This window comes from Lithobates pipiens, unplaced genomic scaffold, assembly GCF_037356315.1.
Source record: "Lithobates pipiens isolate NorthernLeopardFrog02 unplaced genomic scaffold, aLitPip1_a1.2 Scaffold_16, whole genome shotgun sequence".
In the NCBI taxonomy this organism is placed as follows: domain Eukaryota; kingdom Metazoa; phylum Chordata; class Amphibia; order Anura; family Ranidae; genus Lithobates; species Lithobates pipiens.
The window spans coordinates 19,763,124-19,777,604 of record NW_027507748.1 but is presented as its reverse complement, the minus strand read 5'-3'; the positions used below and the strand labels follow the sequence as shown (position 1 = coordinate 19,777,604).

Here is a 14,481-nt window from a genome sequence, read left to right as displayed (position 1 = left end):
CCGGGTAAATCCTGGACAAATGATTCAAAACCTGAATCCCAGACACATAGTAATGCAAAACCAGACTGTCCGACTGAATTCTGGACACATGATTCAAAACCCAGACTGTCTGGGTGAATTCTGGAAACACACAATAATGCAAATCCTGGACTGTCCATGTGAATCTCAGACCCATGATTCAAAGCACAAACTGTCTGGGTGAATCTCAAACAAGTGGCAAACCTAGTGAATACTGGGGTGTTTATTGCATAAGAATAGGGCTCCCAAGCTGGTGCGCCTCACCATCCCTGATCACCTAAATACAATCCATTGTACGACTTAACTTTCTACGCAGTTTTTAGTCCTTAACCACTTGCCGCCTGCCATATAGCAAAATGACGGTGGCAAAGTGGTTTTAATATCCTGACGGACATCATATGACATGATCAGGATATTAAGCCGCTGCGCGCCCCCGGGGGCGCGTGTCGTGGCGATCGTTGTTGCGGTGTGTCAGTCTGACACACCACAACTACGATCTCGGTAAAGAGTCTCTGACGGAGACTCATTACCATGTGATCAGCTGTGTCCAATCACGGCTGATCACAGTGTAAATAGGAAGAGCCAGTGATTGGCTTTTCCTCACTCGCGTCTGTCAGACGCGAGTAGAGGAGAGCCGATCGGCTGCTCCTCTGAAAGGGGGGGTCTGTGCTGATCGATTATCAGCGCAGCCCCCCCCCCCGATGATACCCACACTGGACCAACAGGGACGCCACCAGACCACCAGGGATTCCCAGCTCCAGGTATGCCCCCCCTAGACCACCAGGGATGCCAGTCAGTTCCCACAATGGATGCCAATCAGTGCCCACAATGGGCATCACTGATTGCCATGCATTATTGTTTGGCAATGATTGGCATCCATCCCTACAATACTGTACACTACAATGCCGCCTATCAGAGCCCATCCGTGCCGCCTATCAGTGCCCATCCGTGCTGCCTATCAGTGCCCATCCATGCCACCTATCAGTGCCCATCCATGCCCATCTGTGCCACCTATCAATGCCCACCCATGCCACCTATCCATGCCGCCCATCCATGCCAATCTATGCCACCTATCCATGCCAATCCGTGCCACCTATCAGTGCCTATTTGTGCCACCTATCAGTGTCTATCTGTGTCACATATCATTGCCACCTATCAGTGCCACATCATCGGTGCCCATCAGTGCCATCTTATCAGTGCCCATCACTGCAGCCCCATCAGTGTCCATCAATGAAGGAGAAAACGTACTTATTTAAGTTTTGTAACTGAAACAAAAAAAAACATGTTTTCGTTCAAAATTCTCGGTCTTTTTTTATTTGTTTAGCAGAAAAATAAAATAAAAATCCTAGTGGTGATCAAATACCACCAAAAGAAAGCTCTATTTGTGGGAACAAAATGATAAAAATTTAGTTTGGGTACAGTGTAGCATGACCGCGCAATTGTCATTCAAAGTGTGACTGCGCTGAAAGCTCAAAATTCGTCTGGGCAGGAAGGTGTATAAGTGCCCGGTATTGAAGTGGTTAATAATACAATCACTGTCCCTATAAAGGAGCTTCTTTACTTATAAATAGGGATGTTTTGCTGACCCCACACAGTGGATGACCCCCATATGGACAGTGTTAGGGGCCATGAGCGATCACAACACAGCTATGGGACACCAATGTGAGAATTTATTGGGGGGACATTTCTGGTGTGATGCAATTTTTATTCAAGTTATAGCAAAAAATACCAGTACAAACATTCTTCTTCTTAAAGTTGGAAAAAAAAAAGGAAAACTTTGGGATACAAATATCTTGAAAAAGGCATAACTCAGAGAGCATGTGCAAAGCCCTCCAAGCCGGACATGCTCCAGCACAGCTCCGCATCTCACGGTCCTGCACAACCCAGCATCGGTGGTTCTCTACTCATCTACGCGCAGCCATCAAGTCCACACACCGCGGAGACCCATGGGTAGCTGTCGCGATGGTCTATGGGGGTTACAAACAATAAAAAAAAGCAGAAACCCATCAGAGACATGCTGACAAAATCCTCCCCCAAGATGCCGGCGCCACCATCTTCCTGGCCCTTCACAGGGCGTACCGCAGCCATCCAGAAGTCAGACAATAATTTCAACCTTACCCCCCGGCACTCCACAGTAACATACAACCTAACCTGATAAGGCAATTTGAATGCATGCTTACTGGGGCCTTAATGAAACCTCAGACACAATAACTGAGAAGTTAACTCACAAATCCATGACGTGGGCCTCCACACCTCAGTTTTAGAACACAGAATGGATGAACTTGAAGTGCTCACAGGCAATCACTCTGAGGAGCTTGAGATCCTACATGAAGAAAACCAGACCCTCCAAGCCCACCTGGAGGACTTTAAAAACAGGGCACGACGTTCCAACATTCGCATACGGGGGATACCCGAAAATCAGTAGTTGGGCAGGGAATAGAAATTATGGGATGCCCGACTTGATAGCAATAGCTTAGAGACAACTTCCTCCCTATGCACTGTACAACTCCAATTGATTCTTCTGGCAGCTAACAGTCTCTGTTAGAAAAGCAAAAGCCCCTTACAGGCTAGAAACTCTCAGTCCCTTTTTTGAAGTAGCACAAAGTGGTTGTGAGCGGCCTCCAGGTGTACCTCCAGCTCCCTTGTAGACACGGATCCCAGCTCTACATTCTGCAGGAAATACCAGCCCACCTGTCTGCCTTTTCACCAGTCTACCCTACCGCTTATCACCAGTCTACCTGACTGACTCTGGAGATCTCCCAGGGCAAAGTATGGAAGATTTAATCACACCGTTTGTTAGGTCACCTGAGTCCAGGTGACAGTTACACCCCGTTGGGGTCTGGAGTGCACCGCAAAGGTAGTGGATCCTAAGGCTGACTGCTGCGGATGGAGCTCTAGGTGATACAGGAGAGCAGGTACTCTGTAATACCAACAAGGATGACACTGGGAACGAGAGCATGAGATTTCCCAGGGCATGGAATCTAAGAGCCAGCAGGTGTTCACCAGAGGCCCCTAGTGGTGGGGAGGGATTTAGCTGCAGTCTGGCTCCAGGTCGCAACCCCTAGGGGCTCCCAGCTCACGCTCACGGTAGACTACAGGGAGGTAGAGAGGAAGTAGCAGACTGCGACAACAAAGGATAGTCAGGTGATAGCCAAAGATCGGGGCAACAAGCAGGTAAGGATAGTCAGGAGATAGCCAAAGGTCGGGGTAACAAGTAGGTAAGGATAGTCAAGCACAAGCCAAGATCGGTAACTAGAACCAGACGTAGAAGAAACAGCAAGTCACACATGAAAGCCAAACACACCATATTGATCAGCCAGGCTTGGCTGCAGTGCACAGGTTAATATAGGGTTCCCTGATAGGGGCTGTGGTGGAGCCATGCTTTGAGGAGAGATTACTTAAGCAACCAGGTGAGAGTGGCTGGTTTCTCAAGCTGAACACATGGAGAGGTAAGCTGACAGACAACCATCACTGCAGATCCATGACACCGTTATCTTCCAAAGAAACCTGCTACACATGTCAGTCTCTCCTTTTGTATGTCCATCCACCATGCTGTTGTACTCATACTGTCCTCTCCTTGCTCCTGCTGCCTCTCAGCAAAGCCTCCTTCCAACTTCTCCTGTGGTAGGATCCTTCCAGGCCAGCCACCTGAGCCCCAGCCTGAGGCAGAGAACCCCCCCAAGACTAGGGTTTTTGCGTCAAGGGCCACCGACAGTCCCCCAGCACTCCATCTCCATCTTCCACCCGTCTCCCCTGCTGGTATGACTCATTCATATTTAAGGGCTCACTTAGTCCCCTGCCAGGCACACCAACTGGCGATTTGCTAAGCTCCTCTAAGTATGCAGGACAATCCTCCTAGCCTCCGCTCTCCAGCTTCCAGAATGTTCTCCAACATTTCAGAACCAGGGGGAGGCACCAGAGAGCTGCCTGTATGAGTCACCTGTGACGGAACCGATCCCACACTCTGATTGAGTGCTTCCGTCAGTATACCGCTTCCTAAGTCTGAATATAGATATCAGATATTCCAACCGCTCACAAGCACAAAACATGACGACACTTGCTTAGCTGCTCAATATGGACTGATTTATTAGAACCAAAAAGACAAGTATTTATAATACAGTAGAAGACTAAAACCTAACCTAATTAGCATGAGCTAATTATCTAATCATTGACCCAGACTAGTTGTCTGCGAGATAAGACTTTTCAGGGTAAGACTTTGTCTCCTAGCTCACTGACTGACTATTCAATACACATTACCATAAACATAAACACAGGGTTAATTAGCACAACCAACAATGTGTGGAATAGTCTTACAAGCCAGACTAGACTCATTTACACAACAGACAGGTGGCTGGCGTTGATGACATCAGCAACTAACAGTTTGTGTCCCAACAGTGTGATTCAATCTACTGCTAATATGGCAAATACATATCCAGAATCTGTGTGTCTTTGGGGGGGCATGGATCTGAATCCCAGTAACACCACCTCAGGGGCCCCAAGGCATACAGCTCACAAAGAGCACCGTTCCCCCAAATGCGAGGGCCCATAATTGCAAGGCAAGAGGCTTGCATTCAGTACCCTCCAACAGCCCCTGTCCTGACTAGGTCTGTCACATTGCTCTCCAGCTTCCAGAATGTTCTCCAACATTTCAGAACCAGGGGGAGGCACCAGAGAGCTACAGTGCCTTGCGAAAGTATTCGGCCCCCTTGAACTTTTCAACCTTTTGCCACATTTCAGGCTTCAAACATAAAGATATAAAATTTTAATTTTTTGTGAAGAATCACCAACAAGTGGGACACAATTGTGAAGTGGAACGAAATCTATTGGATATTTTAAACTTTTTTTAGCAAATAAAAAACTGAAAAGTGGTGCGTGCAAAATTATTCGTCCCCTTTACTTTCAGTGCAGCAAACTCACTCCAGAAGTTCAGCGAGGATCTCTGAATGATCCAATGTTGTCCTAAATGACTGATGTTGATAAATAGAATCCACCTGTGTGTAATCAAGTCTCTGTATAAATGCACCTGCTCTGTGATAGTCTCAGGGTTCTGTTGAAAGCGCAGAGAGCATCATGAAGACCAAGGAACACACCAGGCAGGTCCGTAATACTGTTGTGGAGAAGTTTATAGCTGGATTTGTATACAAAAAGATTTCCCAAGCTTTAAACATCCCAAGGAGCACCGGCACCGTGCAAGCGATCATTTTGAAATGGAAGGAGTATTAGACCACTGCAAATCTACCAAGACCTGGCTGTCCCTCTAAACTTTCAGCTCAGACAAGGAGAAGACTGATCAGAGATGCAGCCAAGAGGCCCATGATCACTCTGGATGAACTGAAGAGAACTACAGCTGAGGTGGGAGAGTCTGTCCATAGGACAACAATCAGTCGTACACTGCACAAATCTGGCCTTTATGGAAGAGTGGTAAGAAGAAAGCCATTTCTCAAAGATATCCATAAAAAGTCTTGTCTAAAGTTTGCCAAAAGCCACCTGGGAGACACACCAAACATGTGGAAGAAGGTGCTCTGATCAGATGAAACCAAAATCAAACTTTTTGCCCACAATGCAAAACGATATGTTTGGCCTAAAAGCAACACAGCTCATCACCCTCAACACACCATCCCCACTGTCAAACGTGGTGGTGGCAGCATCATGGTTTAGGCCTGCTTTTCTTCAGCAGGGACAGGGAAGATGGTTAAAATTGAGGGGAAGATGGATGCAGCCAAATACAGGACCATTCTGGATAAAAACCTGTTGGAGTCTGCAAAAGACCTGAAACTGGGACGGAGATTTATCTTCCAACAAGACAATGATCCCAAACATACAGCAAAATCTACAAAGGAATGGTTCACAAATAAACGTATCCAGGTGTTAGAATGGCCAAGTCAAAGTCCAGACCTGAATCCAATCGAGAATCTGTGGAAAGAGCTGAAAACTGCTGTTCACAAATGCTTTCCATCCAACCTCACTGAGCTCGAGCTGTTTTGCAAGGAAGAATGGGCAAGAATTTCAGTCTCTCTATGTGCAAAACTGATAGAGACATACCCCAAGCGACTTGCAGCTGTAATCGCAGCAAAAGGTGGCTCTACAAAGTATTAACGCAAGGGGGCCGAATAATTTTGCACGCCCCACTTTTCATTTTTTTATTAGTTAAGAAAGTTTCAAAAATCCAATAGATTTCGTTCCACTTCACAATTGTGTCCCACTTGTTGGTGATTCTTCACAAAAAATTTAAATTTTATATCTTTATGTTTGAAGCCTGAAATGTGGCAAAAGGTTGAAAAGTTCAAGGGGGCCGAATACTTTCGCAAGGCACTGTACCTGTATGAGTCACCCAGCCCTGAATTCCAGAAAACCCTGACCCAGATTTCATGACCCAAGCTTATCCCTGAGTCAGACTAGGGTTTACCTACCCTCACACTAGTAGCATGTTAGAGGGTCCTACACATATTTCATTATATTGTACCCAACATGCATTTACCATCACATACGTACACGTGTATAAAAGATACACAATGTTTATGGAGCTAATAATTACTATGCCACTAATTTTACCTCTAAAGCCTGTTTATACTGTGTAGAATATATACTGTATCCATCTAAATAATACAATTATTAGAATGGATATTGACAACTCAATATTGAACCCTACGGCATGTAAAGGCAGGTGTCCCAATACTTTTGGTAATGTACTGTATTTTTAAGCCTACCAGTGTTGTTATTAGAATACTTAGAACTATCTGGCTCCATCTAGTGGTCCTATTTGGGTACTGTGTGCATACGCCAAGGTCCTCATGTCAGACCTTTGCAATGTAGTATTGATGGCTTGTTAGTTTATTAAACTAAACTTCAAAGCAACTTCAGGGAATTCCTGGGTAAACTTCCTGTAATGTCAGATCCAAATCACATCAATTAAGATAAGGATCCGACTTGGAGACAACTTCCATTGAAATCTATGGGTACAATTAGGCTAGAAGTCGCCTTGAATTAGTACAGGAACCTTTTCTGAAGTCGGAGTGTAATGGAAATTTGTAGGTTCTGTATATAATTGTATTCTATTTTATATGTATTGCACAATGCCCTCACTGTGCACATGGCACTAATAATGTTTTCAGTACATGTTTTGCATTCTTTTGAGTCCTGATTAGCATTAGCCTGCCTATGTAACGCCCCTTGTTACCATAAACGTACAATTGTAATATTAATGTGATACCTACATAATCATGTGTATTAAAACCTTCAAATATGTCATAATAAAGGAGAACGGTTACTTGGAAAGATGCTGAGCGTATCTTTTGTGTCTGTTCCCTACTGCAGTAGTTATTATTAATTTGGAACCACTAATCAATATGAGGATAGGAGTTGCCTATCTATAAAATATCCATTTCAGGTGGCGAGCTTGGCCAGCAGGGGTTACCAGGTGACCCTGAGTATCCAAAATGAGGAGCTTGAGACGATCCGGGAATTTCTGATAATCAGCCGGCTGAGGTAAGCCTTTTGCTTACATTTGAGTTATCAGACTTCCTTGATCGGTAAGGCATTTTCAGGACAAAGGGTACCTATTTTACTCCCCTAAATCGAACTGTATTGATTGGTGGTTATATGTTATGTTGTCACTGTCTACTGTCCATCGGAGTGTTATAGAGAAAGGGAAGAATAGTGCTGTTCATAGGTATATGTAGTACATCTTCTAGATAAAGTAGTTTAGAGGCAAGAGGGTATAGGCACACTAGGGATGAGCCGAACACCTCCCCCCGGTTCGGTTCGCACCAGAACTTTCGAACGGACCGCAAATTCGTACGAACGTTAGAACCCCATTGAAGTCTATGGGACTCGAAGTTCGAAATAAAAAGTGCTAATTTTAATGGCTAATATGCAAGATACTGTCCTAAAAAGGGTTTGGGGACCTGGCTCCTGCCCCAGGGGACATGGGTCAATGCCTAAAATGTTTTTAAAAATGGCCGTTTTGGTGGGAGCACTGATTTTAATGATGATTAAAGTGAAAAAAAGTGAAATATTCCTTTAAATATTGTGCCTGGGGGGTGTCTATAGTATGCCTGTGAAGTGGCACGTGTTTCCCGTGTTTCGAACAGTCCCTGCACAAAATGACATTTAATGGAAAAAAAGTCATTTAAAACTGCTTGCGTTTTAAATGTAATATCTGGTTCCGGCAATGTGGATGAAAATCATTGAGAAAAAATTGCATGAGTAGCCCCCCCTACCCATTACTAGCCCCTTTGGGTCTTGTAAGGATATTAAGGGGAACCCCATACCCATATTAAAATAAGGAAAGACGTGGGGCCCCCAGGCCCTATATACTCAGAACAGCAGTATACAGGCGGTGCAAACAAGACAGGGACTGTGTAGATTTGTTGTGTTAAGTAGAATCTGTTTGTAATTTTGAACTGGTACATTTTTAAAGTGTAGCTCCAGTCAAAAAATCTATTTTTAAGCTTTTTGGAAAACATAGGGAAGGGTTATCACCCCTGTGTAATTTGTTTTGACGTCCGTCTTTTTTCATCTCACTTCCTGTTGTCTCCTTCCTTTTGCAAGTAGGAGACGTTTGTAAGTTGGATGTTTGAAAGTAGGGGCCTGCCCTATATGCTCTGCAGAAATGGCGGAACAAGGTGTTGGTGTTGCCACAACATTGTAAGCCCTCAAAGTGACTCTTGGTGGGTGCTGGAGCGCCCTGCTGTGAAATATTATATCAAGAATTGTAATTACATGCCCCTGTTAAACAGGGGCTGAAAAATTGGGCCTTTGGTGGTGGTGCTGGTGCCACGACACTGCAACCTCTCCCATATACTCTAGTTGTGGTGCAGGAATGAGCCCTGCTGCAAAGCATTGCATCAAAAAGTGTAATTAAACGCCCCTGTTAAACAGGGGCAGGGGCTGAAAAATTGGGCTGGTGGCATCACCCAGAACCAAAAATGTTTTTCCAACATATCAGCGGAGGAGGAAGAGGATAGACAATCAACATAACAGGACAGTCACTCAGTATCAGCATAGGCAGTATTTAAAAAAAAAATTATTCACATCAGCTTCAGGTGCTTGGTAGCTGTGGGTGATCCAAGACTGATTCATCTTGATGAAGGTCAGTCGATCAACTGATTCGGTGGACAGGCGCACCCTGTGATCGGTAACAAAGCCACCAGCAGCACTGAAGGTGCGTTCCGAAAGAACGCTGGATGCAGGACAGGCCAGTAGCTCAATTGCATACCGTGCAAGCTCTAGCCAGTGATCCATCCTCAAGACCCAGTAACCCAGAGGATTTTCGGTTTGAAAGGTGTCCAAGTCTGACCTTGCCCCTAGGTATTCCTACACCATGTAAATCAGACGCTGGCGATGGTTGCTGGAACCGATCATAACTTGGGGCTGCGGACTAAAAAATTGTCTGAACGCATCAGTCAGACGGACACCTTCTCCACCGCTCCTTCTGACCGATGCCTCAGCAACACGTTGTCCAGGACCAGGAGTTTGTAACCTCCCAGTCTCTGGGAACGCGTTGCACAGACCTTTCTGCAAGGCCTCCCGGAGATGTCTCATCCTCTGCTCCCTCTGCGACGGAAAGATAAGGTCGGCAACCTTACCCTTGTACCGTGGATCAAGGAGAGTGGCCAGACAGTAATGGTCCCTCTCCTTGATCCGAAGAATACGAGGATCCTTCCGCAGGCTTTGCAGGATCAGGGAGGCCATGCAGAGTAGATTAGCTGAGGCATTCGGTCCGGAGTCCTCTGGGTCACTAAAGACAACATGATCCGCAGCTACCTCCTCCCAGCCACGTACAAGTCCACGGGTTTCTTGGGACTTTAAATCATCCCTACAAGACTGCTGCTGCTGATGCTGAGTGCCAGCCACCACCTCCATGCTGACACAATCATCCTCCTCCTCCTCTTCCTGTGTGATGGGTGGGACAGCAGGAACACTGTCTGGATAAAGGGGGCCTTGAGAGGCAAGGAAGTCCTCCTCTTCCTGCCTCTGTTCTGCCTCAAGTGCCCTGCCCATTATTCCACATAGTGCATGCATCCCTGATCATGCACCACTGGCGTGGTGAGAACAAACTGTGCTCCCCTGACCCTGTCCTGGTGCCGTAGTCACACAGGTACTCATTGATGGCCCTCTGCTGCTTGTGCAGCCGTTGAAGCATGGCCAACATTGAGTTCCACCTGGTGGGCATGTCACATATAAGGCGGTTCTTGGGCAGGTTCAACTCCTTTTGGAGCTCAGCCAGCCAAGCACAGGCATTAAATGATCGGCGGAAATGCACACAGACTTTCCTGGCCTGCTTCAGGACATCCTGTAAGCCTGGGTACCTGCCCAAGAACTGCTGCACCACCAGGTTAAGGACATGAGCCACACAGGGCACATGGGTCATTTTTCCCTGTTGGAGGGCGGAGAGGAGGTTGGTGCCATTGCCGCAAACCACCATTCCTGGCTTAAGCTGGTGTGGCGTCAACCACCTCTCATCCTGCCCCTGCAGAGCTGACAAAATATCTGCCCCAGTGTGGCTCCTGTCCCCCAAACAAGCCAGCGCAAGCAAGGCATGCCATCGTTTTGCCTGCGTACTTGCGTAGCCCCTGGAAGGCCTACGGAGCACCGCTGGTTCTGAGGACAGAGCACTGGAAGAGGGGGTGGAGGAGAGAGGTGTGTCACAACCAGTAGTAGCATTTTGGAGGCGTGGTGGCGGAACAACCTTTAACACTACGGCACCTTGTCCTGCATCCTTCCCAGCTGCCAGAAGAGTGACCCAATGGGCCGTGAAAGACAGGTAACGTCCCTGTCCATGCCTGCTGGACCATGAGTCAGCGGTAATTGGCACCTTACCGCTGACCGCCCTGTCCAGCGAGGCAAGGACATTGCCTTCCACATCCCGGTAGAAAGCTGGAATCGCCTTCCGTGAGAAAAAGTGGCGTTTAGGGACCTGCCACTGAGGAACCGCACATTGTACAAACTCACGGAAGGGGGCCGAGTCTACCAACTGAAAAGGCAGCAGTTGAAGTGCTAGCAATTTAGCCAAGCTAGCATTCAACCGCTGGGCATGTGGATGGCTGGGAATGAACTTCTTTCTACGGTCCAGCAGCTGGGGCAGAGAAATTTGCCTGCTATAATCGGACATGGGTGTACTGCTAGCAGAGTGCCCAGAAGCACTTGGCTGTGACGCACCTAATTCTACACCTTCATTCCTCTCAGAGCAGGTTTCAGAGAGGACTGAAGGTCTAGTGGAGTTGGAGATCCCAGCTGATGAGGAGCAAGGAGAGGTCCGCTTTGTTCTTTGGTGTGGGTCTTTGAGGTACGCTTGCCAACGAGCTGCATGGCAGGTCAACATATGTCTGGTCAAGCATGTGGTGCCCAAGCGGCTGATGTTTTGGCCACGCGAGATACGCTTGAGACATATGTTGCAAATAGCAGCAGTGCGATCTGATGCACTCGTCTCAAAAAAGGCCCACACCAAAGAACTTTTAGAATAACACGCAGAGGCAGCGCCCTGCACAGGCGGAGCTCTGCGGTGTGATTCAGTCAGTGTTCTGCCCCTAAGCTGGCCCCCGGAGGGCATCCTGCCTCATTGGACATGTGCCTCCTCCTCCTCCTCCTCCCCCTCTCTCCTACCAGGCACCCACGTGGAGTCAGTGCCCTCATCATCCCCTCCCTCTTCATCGCTGGAGCAAACCTGGCAGTATGCTGCAGCTTGTGGAACATGACTGCCAGATTGCTGTCCTTCTTGAGCATCCCCTCTCTCTGCTGCTTTCCTCTAGCTGAGTATCATCATCAGAGCCTACAAAACACTGGGCATCCTCTTGGAGCATGTACCCAACACTGTGCTCAAAGAGTTCAGGAGACTCCTCAGGAGGACGAGGTGGGTCTAGGGAAGGAGTCACTGATGATGACATTGAGAGGAGGGAAGACAATGCATTGGCAGCTGCTTTGCTGGTACCCTGAGCCTGGGTGAGAGAGGATGAGGAGGATGAAGAGGGCTTGGTCATCCACTTTACCAAGTCTTCGGCATGATGCGGCTCAACACGTCCGAAAAGGACAAGTGTGTCCTATGGCCACGTGCTGATGATGACGATGCACCGCGTCCATGACCTGCACGGTTGTCTCTAGACGCAGAGCCTGCTTGGCCTCTTTTATCGGCTCGCGCCTGTCTGCCTCTCCTTGTTAGCCTTCCAGACATGGTAATGGCCTGAAGGGAGATGGGAAAACCAGCAATTGGGTAGTGTATATTGTGCTGGAGGCACACAACACCCACTAACTCCTGCAGATGGCAGATGGCTCAATTAGAGAAGAGCTATATAGGTGGATATAACAGTGTATAGTGCGGTCAAGGCATGCAGACAACAGGCACAATCTCCTACAACTGACTGCAAGCTCTATTACAAAAGAGCAATATAGCTAGCTATATAGGTGGATATAACGGTGTATACTGCGGTCAGGGCACGCAGACAACACGCACAATCTCCTACAACTGACTGCAAGCTCTATTACAAAAGAGCAATATAGCTAGCTATATAGGTGGATATAATGGTGTATACTGTGGTCAGGGCACACAGACAACAGGCACAAACTCCTGCAGATTGCTAACAGCTCAATTACAGAAGAGCAAGAACGCAAAATCGTCCGATAATGAACGGTGTATACTGTGTTGAAGGTACACAGAGAACACCCACTAACTCCTACAGACGCCAACACACTACACAAGGCCGCCGCGCTGGCGGCCTTATATAGTGTGGGGCATGTACTACACAGCCTGAGCTATGATTGGCCACAGGCATCCTGCCTGTGGCCAATCATGGCTCTCCTCGCTGCCGGCGCTGTGATTGGCCAAGCATGCGGGGTCACAGTGCATGCTTGGTCAATCATGAGCCAGCAATGCACTGCAATGACACAGTGCATTGTGGGCCGTGAGCGCCACACGAATTTGGCATGAACGGTCCATAACGTTCGGTATTCGCCGAACGGGCGAACAGCCGATGTTCGCGTCGAACGTATGTTCGACTCGAACACGAAGCTCATCCCTAAGGCACACGTAGAGAAGACTGGCCAGTCATTATGGGCATTAAATTAAGTAAGGGAATGAAGGGTGAGAGACCCTCAAAAATGCCCAGCGCAAGAGGAGCGCTATATATGAACCGAAGGTGAGATTTTGCCTATACTGAGCCCCTAGATTAATGGTCAAAGTGGACAGGGATCCACAAAGGGTAACTGGGTTACCACCAAAGTCCACAGGGACAAAGAATCATGCAGAGTATACAGCTAGAGAAACAGCTATCTATGTGAGCAGGATGGATCAAGGGTGACAATTAACACTAGACAGAAAGGGACTTTTTGATGTTAAGTTGTGGGATGAATTTGGGGTCAGGCACTACAACTAGTAAAGTCAAGAAACAGTAATGAGAGTTAAAACAGAATGCTTTATATGTTGTCAGAGAGGGAAGATGGGATGAGCACTATGGCTGCCCATCTGATCATAGAAGGTACAGTATGTGAAATATGGTATTACAATACATTGAATGCAAAGGATATCAGAACAAAATAAAGAAATCAGAAGTTTAAGCAAGGAAATATTAAAAAGCGTTAAAATAAAGTGAGAGAATGATATGCATGTGTTGTGTACAAATGGGAGTAATGTAAGCAATTTTAGAGATATATTTGTGTATGTTTGTGAATGCTGGAACCTTTAGTTCTATCGCTTGTATGTGTCATGTACGCAGATGTGGCCCCTCCTTTGTGCTCTTCTGAAAGAATATAGCTGGGATGAAAGGTTGGTGATAAGCTGGAAGGACACCATGCCAATTTCAGTTTTTTAGACAAAACATTTATAACAAAATGTGCCGGGTTAACGAATCTAATGATAAGCAATGTGATCACAATTATTTTTGAATCTGTTTTTCAAACATGGTAAAATGAAGGTTACATTTAACCGTGTCTTACACAAATTGAATATCCTGTGATAGTGGAAATAGTGCATTAAAAAAAGAGCGAGAAATTGAGTAAAATTAAGTAATATGTCCCCCTTTAAGGACATTTATCTGTGCATATATATTAGTGTGTGATATTGAAATTATCATATGAGTATTAATTTCTAATATGAGTTTAACAATTTTATTAATAAATATAGATATATTGAAACTGGTTTAGACAACCTTTGGTTGGAAATGAAATCCAGGTTAATGGGGAAATTGGTAAAAATGGGATTCGTTTAGATTAAGATAACAATTTTGTAATTTTACATTTATTGAGTGGAAAGAAAAAAAAGATTACGATGAGGTTGTTAATTTGAATACAGCTGCAATAATGTTTAACAAAGCCAAGATAGATGGGATGCATAAGAAGTTTTTCTACAAAAATTAAATCTTAAAGTCTGATAATAACTTGATGTGCGGTCCATGATCTAAGAGTAATAATAAATAAAATGTAAATATAACAGACCCATCACATCAAGTCCACACACCCTGTTAGGATAGACGC

At 46.2% G+C, this 14,481-nt stretch overlaps 1 protein-coding gene across 1 annotated transcript in view; it reads right to left on the bottom strand.

The window, feature by feature from the left end:
- The window catches only part of LOC143981515 (uncharacterized), a 163,107-nt gene that overhangs the window by 433 nt on the left and 148,193 nt on the right, over positions 1 to 14,481 (bottom strand). The window lies entirely within an intron of this gene.